Consider the following 10917-nt stretch of genomic DNA (forward strand, 5'->3'; position numbering starts at 1 on the left):
ATTTACTTTTTTTCTCCTCCCGCAGATCATGCCAGCTTTCTGCTGAGAGCCAGTGTGGTGTAGTGGTTAAGAGCGGTGGACTTGTAATCTGGTGAACTGGGTTCGCTTCCCTGCTCCTCCACCTGCAGCTGCTGGGTGACCTTGGGCCAGTCACACTTCTCTGAAGTCTCTCAGCCCCACTCACCTCACAGAGTGTTTGTTGTGGGGGAGGAAGGGAAAGGAGAATGTGAGCCGCTTTGAGACTCCTTCGGGTAGTGATAAAGCGGGATATCAAATCCAAACTCTTCTTCTTTCGCTCTGGAATTCTAACAGCAAAAAACCACTGCGGTTTTGAGAGGCTCGGTCAGCCCCTTCGATTCAAAAACGGCGGCCAAAACACAGGCAAGATCCTGCTCCATCCTACGAACTGTCATGCAAAGTTTGGCCAGGATAGCGGAAGGGACCATGGGGCAAAATTTCGTTAGGTTTGGTGCAGTGTTGAAACGCTCCCGTCTGCCATCTTGATTCAAAATGGTGCCTGGCAGTATCCAAACGTAGGTGGAAGCCTTTTGATCCTTCAGTATACCACCGTGGAAACTTGGGTTACGGTGTCTTAGTGGCTGAATGTGGCCCTCCAAAACTCTCTGGCCCTTGGTACTCTCCTGATGCCACTCCCCTTTTGTCAGGACACGCCCCTTTCCACAGGCCACACCCCTTGCCTGCTCTGCCCTGCCCCTTCCTCGAGTGTTTTTTGTGTCTCGCTGGAAATGTGACTCCAAACACTGATCATGCTTCCTCCTTGCCTGGGCAAGGTAAAGGTAAAGGGGACCCCTGACCATTAGGTCCAGTCGTGGCCAACTCTGGGGTTGCAGCGCTCATCTCGCTTTATTGGCCGAGGGAGCCGGCGTACAGCTTCCGGGTCATGTGGCCAGCAGGACGAAGCCGCTTCTGGAGAACCATAGCAGCGCACGGAAACGCCGTTTACCTTCCTGCCGGAGTGGTACCTATTTATCTACTTGCACTTTGACGTGCTTTCGAACCGCTAGGTGGGCAGGAGCAGGAACCGAGCAACGGGAGCTCACCCCGTCATTGCGGGGAATCGAACCGCCGACCTTCTGATCAGCAAGTCCTAGGCTCTGTGATTTAACCCACAGCGCCACCCGCAGAGGATGTTTTATTTGTAGAAGGTGGCCTTCTGTGCAAAGGTAAAATTTGCATCGCTCTGCTCTCCAATTGGCATTCGGCCCTTGGGAAGTTGCCCAGAAAGTGAATCCGGCCCTCAACTCCAGAAAAACTTCGCACCCGCTACATAAGATGGTGCTCTGTCCGTAAACTTATTGCTCCAAAGAGTAAGCGGCAATGGTCGCATCCCAACCTGCTGATACAGTGGTACCTCGGGTTACATACGCTTCAGGTTACAGACTCCGCTAACCCAGAAATAGTACCTCAGGTTAAGAACTTTCAGGCTGAGAACAGAAATTGTGCTCCGGTGGTGCGGTGGCAGCGGGAGGCCCTATTAGCTAAAGTGGTGCTTCAGGTTAAGAACCGTTTCAGGTTAAGAACGGACCTCCGGAACGAATTAAGTACTTAACCCGAGGTACCACTGTATCATAATTGTAGGAATGTGAAAAGATGCTAGGAAAGGAACTATTTATTAGGTATCGTCCTTCCTCACATTTGTGAGTTCAGCAGAGTGCCATTCCTTTGCAGCTTAAAAAGGGAAGCTTGGTTAAGCCTTTTGGTTTAAATAATCCAGGACCCTTTAAGGCAGACTGAATTCACCTGATATTTCCCCCTTTTTCTCCCTCTTTAACCAACAACAACAATTTATTATTTATACCCCGCCCATCTGGCTGGGTTTCCCCAGCCACTCCGGCTGGCTCCCAACAGAACACTAAAAACACAATAAAAGATCAAACATTAAAGACTTCCCTAAACAGGGCTGCTTTCAGATGTCTTCTAAAAGTCAAATAGTTGTTTATTTCCTTGATATTTCATGGGAGGGCGTTCCACAGGGTGGGCGCCACCACCAAGAAGGCCCTCTGCCTGATTCCCTGTAACCTCACTTCTCGCAAGGAGGGAACCGGCAGAAGGCCCTCAGAGCTGGACCTCTGTGTCCGGGCTGGACGATGGGGGTGGAGACGCTCTTTCAGGGATACTCGGCCGAGGCCGTTTAGGGCTTTAAAGTTCAGCACCAGCACTTTGAATTGTGCTCGGAAACGTCCTGGGAGCCAAGGTCTTTGAAGACGGGTGTTATGTGGTCTCAGTGGCTGCTCCCAGTCCCCAGTCTGGCTGCCACATTCTGGATTAGTTGTAGTTTCCGGGTCACCTTCAAAGGCAGCCCCACGGAGAGTGCATTGCAGTAGCCCAAGCGGGAGATAACCAGAGCATGCACAATGTCACCACACAAACCGTCTCATGAAAGGTGAAAATAACAAGTTACTCGGAGTACTTGTTGGAAGAGGAACACACAATAGGCAGTTTTGTTCAGGCAGGCTTAAAATGCTAATTTGGTTACAAAGTTGTGCTTAAAGGTAAAGGGACCCCTGACCATTAGGTCCAGTTGTGACCGACTCTGGGGTTGCGGCGCTCATCTCGCTTTACTGGCCGAGGGAGCCAGCGTACAGCTTCCGGGTCGTGTGGCCAGCAGGACGAAGCCGCTTCTGGCGAACCAGAGCAGCGCACGGAAACGCCGTTTGCCTTCCCGCCGGAGTGGTACCTATTTATCTACTTGCACTTTGAGGTGCTTTCAAGCTGCTAGGTGGGCAGGAGCAGGGACCGAGCAACGGGAGCTCACCCCATTGCGGGGATTTGAACCGCCGACCTTCTGATCGGCAAGCCCTAGGCTCGGTGGTTTAACCCACAGCGCCACCCACGTCCCTTCCTGGCGGTCGTAGAGTTTTGCAAATGCAAATAAGTTCTCATTTGCATCGAATTATGTTTTGCTGCTTCCCCAAACTCTCGAGGGGGACCTTCTGGGCATCCTTTTGGCACCCAATCTGAGCAGGCCTCTTTCTGGAGCCGTAAGGAGTTTCTCTGGAAGGAAAAATGAGGAGGGGAGCGAGGCATCATCATTTTCTGTGCGTATTTTGACACCGGCAAACCCCTCCAAGCTGTTCCTCTGTTGCATTATTTGAACGCTGCCGTCACCGGGAACAGGGAGATCTCTGAGTCTGTCACACGTACGAGTCTTCCCCCCTCTCTCCCCACCCCTAAATTACTTTCTACCCTAATCCCGCTAGGCTCGGGGGGGGGGGGCCTCCAACGCCCTCGGAAGCTCCTGCAGGAGAGCAGAAGGCTCCAAGACCACCTGAAAATAAAAAAGCCAAACCAAGCATCTTCCAGTAACGAAACAGGAGAAATTTCCCACTGGTACGTATTTAATAATAATAATACAGTGGTGCCCCGCAAGACGAATGCCTCGCAAGACAGAAAACTCGCTAGACGAAAGAGTTTTCCGTTTTGGAGGTGCTTCGCAAAACGAATCTCCTATGGGCTTGCTTCGCAAGACGACAATGTCTTGCGAGTTCCTGCTGGTTTTTTTTCCTCCCCCCCCCCTTTTTCTAAGCCACTAAGCGGCTTATCAGCTGATCCGATCAGCAGATAAGCCGCTAAAAGCCGCTAATCCGCTAATCCTTCAATGGGCTTGCTTCGCAAGACAAAAAAACCACTATACGAAGAGAATCACAGAACGGATTCTTTTCGTCTTGCGAGGCACCACTGTAATAATTTATTATTTATACCCCGCCCATCAAGCTGGGCTTCCCAAAAAAATATTAAAATACTGTAATACATCAAACATTAAAAGCTTCCCTAAACAGGGCTGCCTTCAGATGTCTTCTAAAAGTCTGGTAGTTGTTCTCTTTGACATCTGGTGGGAGGGCGTTCCACAGGGAGGGCGCCACCACCGAGAAGGCCCTCTGCCTGGTTCCCTGTAACTTGGCTTCTCGCAGCGAGGGAACCACCAGAAGGCCCTCGGTGCTGGACCTCAGTGTCCGGGTAGAATGATGTAGGCGGAGATGCTCCTTCAGGTATACTGGACCAAGCCCATTTGGGGCTTTAAAGGTCAGCACCAGAACTTTGAATTGTGCTCGGAAATGTACTGGGAGCCAGTGTAGGTCTTTCAAGACCGGTGTTATATGGTCTCAGCAGCCGCTCCCAGTCACCAGTCTGGCTGCTGCATTCTGGATTAGTTGTAGTTTCCGGGTCACCTTCAAATGTAGCCCCACGTAGAGTGCATTTCAGAAGGCCCCAAGACTACCTGAAAAAAAAAAAAAGCCAAACCAGGCATCTCCCAGTAACGAAACAGGAGAAATTTCCCACTGGTACGTATTTATTACAATTATATCCCGCCTTCCCTCTGAGGAGCTCAAAATGTGGTTGCTTTTTGTACAAACCCCTCTGCCTCATTTTCTGCTTCATCCAGAGATATAGCCTTCTGCCCAACCACCCCAGCCGCTTCTGGCGAACCAGAGCAGCGCACGGAAACTCCGTTTACCTTCCCGCCGGAGTGGTACCTATTTATCTACTTGCACTTTGACGTGCTTTCGAACTGCTAGGTTGGCAGGAGTAGGGACCGAGCAACGGGAGCTCACCCCGTCATTGTGGGGATTCGAACCGCCGACCTTCTGATCGGCAAGCCTTAGGCTCTGTGGTTTAGCCCACAGCACCACCCGCATCCCTAAACACTTTTTAAAACCACTCAGATCTAAGCTGTCTTTGTGCCTCTCAATGGAAGGTACGTAGGAGGGAGATCTCTGCCCGCACGGTGTTGGAGGGAGCTGCTAAGGTTAAGTACATTGTAGGATTCCACTTTGAGTCACTATAAGTCCATCCAGGTCTGCGTTGCCAGTGAATCATTTGCAGATATAATTAAGGCATGACGAACAAAAAAACATCTGCGCAGGAAGGGAAGAAAAACACCCTTCTCTCAGGTAAAGTTCTGGCTATTGTAAGTCAGCAGTAAGTGGAAAATACAGTGGTACCTCAGGTTACAGACGCTTCAGGTTACAGACTCTGCTAACCCAGAAATAGTACCTCGGGTTAAGAACTTTGCTTCAGGATGAGAACAGAAATCGCGCGGCGGCGGCGGGAGGCCCCATTAGCTAAAGTGGTACCTCAGGTTAAGAACAGTTTCAGGTTAAGAACGGACCTCCAGAACGAATTAAGTTCTTAACCCAAGGTACAACTGTATATCCTGCTTTCTTCGGTACCCTGAACAGATTCCTGAAAGGCCTGTCTGAGCTGTACATTTCAAGCCATATCAAGCCACTTTAAGGTAAAAAGATAAAGGACCCCTGGACGGTTAAGTCCAGTCAAAGGTGACTCTGGGGTTGCAGCGCTCATCTCGCTTTCAGGTTGAGGGAGCCGGCGTTTGTCCACAGATAGCTTTCCGGGTCATGTGTCCAGCAGGACTAAACCGCTTCTGACGCAACGAGACACCGTGACGAAATCCAGAGTGCAGGGAAACGCCGTTTACCTTCCCGCTACAGCAGTACCTACTTATCTACTTGCACCGGTGTGCTTTCGAACTGCTAGGTTGGCAGGAGCTGGGACAGAGCAATGGGAGTTCACCCCGTCGTGGGGATTCGAACCGCCGACCTTCCGATCGGCAAGTCAAAGAGGCTCAGTGGTTTAGAGCACCCAAGTCCTTAAGCCACTTTAAAGAGTCATGGCTTTCTCCCCAAAGGATCCTGTGAAGCATAGTTTGTCAAGGCTGCCAAAATTGATAGGAGACTCCCTATTCCCCTCAGAAAACTATAATCCTCAGAGTTCCTTGGGAAGAGGGATGGACTGTTAAGCCATCCTGGGAATTGTAGCTCGGCAAGGGGAATAGGGCTCTCCTGGCAATTCTGAGCAGCCTCACAAACTACACTTCCCAGTATTCTTTGAGGAAAACAACAACAACTTATTTATACCCCATCCATTTGGCTCCCAGCAGAACATTAAAAACACGATAAAACATCAAATATTAAAAACTTCCCTAAACAGATGTCTTCTAAAAGTCAGATAGTGGTTTATTTCCTTGACATCTGGTGGGAGAGCGTTCCACAGGGTGGGCGCCACCACCGAGAAGGCCTTCTGCCTGGCAGCATGATACTGCTTTAAATGAATAACTCTAATGGATCCTCAATGAATGAAATCCTTGGGAGAATGTCTCTTCCTTAAAATATGGGTTGGGTTTTGTGGCCGTTGCCCTATTTTGGCGACAGCTCTGCGAGGCAGGCTCCTGAAGCAACTTGGCTGAGGAAATGTGTTTGGCTTGCCCCTGCAAAATTTCCGGATTTATTTTTTTACATCTCTGTTGTTATTTATTAATTAATTTTATTTATTTCCCGCCCTTCGCCCTATGGTCCCAGGGTGGTTTATAGCATCAAGGTAAAGGTAAAGGGACCCTGACCATTAGGTCCAGTCGTGGCCGACTCTGGGGTTGCGGCGCTCATCTCGCTTTACAGGCCGAGGGAGCCGGCTTACAGCTTCCGGGCCATGTGGCCAGCAGGACTTAAGCCGCTTCTGGCGAACCAGAGCAGCGCACGGAAACGCCGTTTACTTTCCCGCCGGAGTGGTACCTATTTATCTACTTGCACTTTGACGCGCTTTCGAACTGCTAGGTTGGCAGGAGCAGGGACCGAGCAATCCTGTCACGAGGATTCGAACTGCTGACCTTCTGATCGACAAGTCCTAGGCTCTGTGGTTTAACCCACAGCGCCACCCGCGTCCCTTTATAGCATCAAAACGCACTGTTAAAAACAATTTAAAAGAACTTGCAGCAGCTTGCAGACTTAACTTATAGAATAAGAGAACAAAAAGAACATAACATTTAGAGAAGATTGGGAAACGTTTACTGAATACATGGGGGAAAATTGGGTACACTTGAAAACGTTGGCAGCGTTCAACAATGTGGATAAGTTTTGATAGATGTAATAATGGAATACTGGATGGTTTAGTTTTTGTAAAATATGCAGGGATTTATTATATGTAAAATGAACCCTGGAAAGAGAAGGGAGCCAGTGTGGTGTAGTGGTTAAGAGCAGTGGACTCGTAATCTGGTGAACTGGGTTCGCTTCCCCGCTCCTCCACCTGCAGCTGCTGGGTGACCTTGGGCCAGTCACACTTCTCTGAAGTCTCTCAGCCCCACTCACCTCACAGAGTGTTTGTTGTGGGGGAGGAAGGGAAAGGAGATTGTTAGCTGTTTTGAGACTCCTTCGGGTAGTGATAAAGCGGGATATCAAATCCAAGTCACGGATATTTTAAGGATGTTGGAAAATGGAATGCAATTCATATCACAAGGAGAGGTTGCGCCTCCCCCAAATTAAATCAGCAATGTGTATTTGTATAGAGAGGTAGGAAGATGGAGAGTCAGGCACGGTCTCTTCTGCTTTGTAACAACTGCTCCCCAAATAACTTTGCACGCAAATTGAAATCACCCTAATTATTTGGATCCAGTAGTAGATAGGTAGCCGTGTTGGTCTGCCATAGTCAAAATAAAAAATTCCTTCCAGTAGCACCTTAAAGACCAACTAAGTTAGTTCTTGGTATGAGCTTTCGTGTGCATGCACACTTCTTCAGATACCTTCCATTTCATGCGGCTCAATGTGGTGCCTTCCATGGTTCCAGTAGTAGATAGGTAGCCGTGTTGGTCTGCCATAGTCAAAATAAAAAATTCCTTCCAGTAGCACCTTAAAGACCAACTAAGTTAGTTCTTGGTATGAGCTTTCGTGTGCATGCACACTTCTTCAGATAGTATCTGAAGAAGTGTGCATGCACACGAAAGCTCATACCAAGAACTAATTATTTGGAGGCATCTATGATTCTATGCAGAGACATCACCTTGCCAACAAAGGTCCATATAGTAAAAGCTATGGTTTTCCCAGTAGTGATGTATGGAAGTGAGAGCTGGACCATAAAGAAGGCTAATCGCCGAAGAATGGATGCTTTTGAATTCTGGTGCTGGAGGAGACTCTTGAGAGTCCCATGGACTGCAAGAAGATCAAACCTCTCCATTCGGAAGGAAATCAGCCCTGAGTGCTCACTGGAAGGACAGATCCTGAAGCTGAGGCTCCAAGACTTTGGCCACCTCATGAGAAGAGAAAACTCCCTGGAAAAGACCCTGATGTTGGGAAAGATGGAGGGCACAAGGAGAAGGGGGCGACAGAGGACGAGATGGTGGGACAGTGTTCTCAAAGCTACCAGCATGACTTTGAACAAACTGCGGGAGGCAGCGGAAGACAGGAGGGCCTGGCGTGCTCTGGTCCAGGGGGTCACGAAGAGTCGGACACGACTAAACGACTAAACAACAACAAATGATTCTATGATTTTACATAGTAAGGAAGAGAGGAACTTTGTGGGGGGGGGCTCCTCCTCCCCTTCCCCTCTGATTGGCCCGGAGCCGCAGGCCACGCCCCTTCAGCACGCATCTTACAAAAGCACCTTTCTGAATGCGATCCATTCACCTGTCGCCTTCATCCCGGGATGCGATGCTGCGGGAGGCGGGCGAAAAGGAAAGAAAACCACCGACAAACCCTAAATGGGAGCAAAACCTTGTTTTTCTTGCTCAGTGAGAGAGAGGGAGCTGGGTTTCGTTTAACCCGGGACCACTTTTAGATGCTTAGAAAAGGAGTCACAGGTGCAGAATTTATCCCCACCGCCCCGGGGCCGCTGAATTCTTTGCAGAGAGACTCTCTTGCCGTAGCACCGAGGGTTTTTAGGGTCCTCCTTTGACCCGGGAAGTAAGCGCGATCTGTTCTTTCTTTTCGGGGGGAAGGGCGATCTCTCCTGCAGCAGAACTCACCGTTCACAGGTAACAGCTTCCCCCCCCCCCCGGAAAGTCTCGTCATTTGGAAGAAAAAGAGGAGCCAACAGCCCAACGCAAAAGGCTGGAAGTTGAAAACGGCGCAAGAGCGCATTGGCGGCTGTGCCAAAGAGCATACGAAGGGTGAGCTGTTCCGTGCGTAAAGTTGGTTTCTTAGCGATGCTTATCCGTCATTTTGCAAGGTGTGGCGATTATCTGGGGCGGGCGGCGGTTCTGAACCTGATTTCCAGCGCAGTTGTTAAGAGGAAGTCCCTCCACGCAGCGTGTGGTTAGCCTGCGGAACTCCCTGCCACAGGGACACCACATTGGATGGCATTAAAAGAGAATGGGGCCGATTTGTGGAGGCTTGGATCAAATCTATGCTTCCAGGTGCCATAAGAAAGCTGCAGAGATAGCGCAGGATAGTGCGCACCCCGGAAATTATCTCTTTCAGCTTCTGCCTTTTGGAAAGAAGGTCTGGGTTATAAAGACTAGGACTAGCCGCCTGAGAAACCTCATTTTGGTAGCCCAGTTCTGCACAAATTCCAGTTTGTCAATATCCTTCTTAAATTGGGGTGCCCAGAACTGGACACAGTATTCCAGGCATGGTCTGACCCAAAGTAGATTAGATCAGGACTGAAACTTCCCTTGGTTGGGACACTACTTCTATGGATGCAGCCTAGAATAGCATTAGCCTTTTTTGCTGCTGCATCACACTGTTGACTCGCGCCAAGCTTGCGGTCTTTTAAGACGCCTCAATCCTTTTCAGTGGTGGGAGCCGGGATGGATCGAACCACCCAAAAAGAGGCCGTGGCTGATTGGCTCCAATAATAAACCTCTCATAAATAAAGGTTGTTTATATATTCCACTACTGCGTTTGGTGGCGCTGTAGGTTGAACCACAGAGCCTCGGACTTGCCGATCAGAAGGTCGGCGGTTCGAATCCCCGAGATGGGGTGAGCTCCCGTTGCTTGGTCCCTGCTCCTGCCAACCTAGCAGTTCGAAAGCACTTCAAAGTGCAAGTAGATAAATAGGTACCACTCTGGCGGGAAGGTAAACGGCGTTTCCGTGCGCTGCTCTGGTTTGCCAGAAGCGGCTTAGTCCTGCTGGCCGCATGACCTGGAAGCTGTACGCCGGCTCCCTCGTCCAAGAAAGCGAGATGAGCGCCGCAACCCCAGAGTCGGCCACGACTGGACCTAATGGTCAGGGGTCCCTTTACCTTTATTGTGTTTGGTTAGCCCCCAAATGGGAAACGAGTGAGGTCCCAACCAAAGAAGAGTCGCGACTGAAGTTGACGGAATATATGCAGCTTGCAGACTTAACGTATAGAATAAGAGAACAAGAAGAACATTTATTTAGAGAAGATTGGAAAACATTTAATGAATATATGGGAAATGACTGTACAGCTGAAAACGCTGTTAAGATAAATTCAATACAGTGGTACCTCAGATTAAGTACTTAATTCGTTCCGGAGGTCCATTCTTAACCTGAAACTGTTCTTAACCTGAAGCACCACTTTAGCTAATGGGGCCTCCCGCTGCCGCCACGCTGCCGGACCCCGATTTCTGTTCTCATCCTGAAGCAAAGTTCTTAAACTGAAGCGCTATTTCTGGGTTAGTGGCGTGTGTAACCTGAAGTGTATGTAACCCGAGGTACCACTGTAGTGTAAATGAGCTTTGATGGATGCAATAATGGAATACTGAATGGTATAGTTTCTGTAAAATACGCAGGGATTTATGATATGCAAAAATGAACCATGGAAAACGGAGAAGGGAAGTCATTGGTATCTAAAGGATGTAGAAATGAGTACAGTGGACACTCGGGTTGAGAACGTGATCCATGAGGGCTGCACATTCGCAACCCGCAGCTGTGCACCTGCACACGCGCAGGTTTCAATTTGGCGTTTCTGCGCATGCACGGCCGCCAAAACCCGGAAGTAACCTGTTCCGGTACTTCCAGGTTTCGGCGGTCCGTAACCCGAAAAAACACACCCTGAAGCGTCTGTAACCGGAGGTATGACTGTACTTTAAATTGTGAAACAGAAAAATTTAATAAAAATTATACAGAGACGATAATAAACTTCTCCCATGCTTCCACTTTTCCATTTCGAAGCAACTTCAGCCTGCGCCAACAGGCAACAACAACAGA

The 10917-nt window shown here is 49.3% G+C and overlaps 1 long non-coding RNA gene across 1 annotated transcript in view; it reads right to left on the minus strand.

Annotated features, from left to right (window-relative positions):
- The window catches only part of LOC310697648, a 272049-nt gene that overhangs the window by 227685 nt on the left and 33447 nt on the right, over positions 1 to 10917 (minus strand). The window lies entirely within an intron of this gene.

This window comes from Podarcis liolepis (genome assembly GCF_965112155.1).
Source record: "Podarcis liolepis genome assembly, chromosome: 18".
Classification (NCBI taxonomy): Eukaryota; Metazoa; Chordata; class Lepidosauria; order Squamata; family Lacertidae; genus Podarcis; species Podarcis liolepis.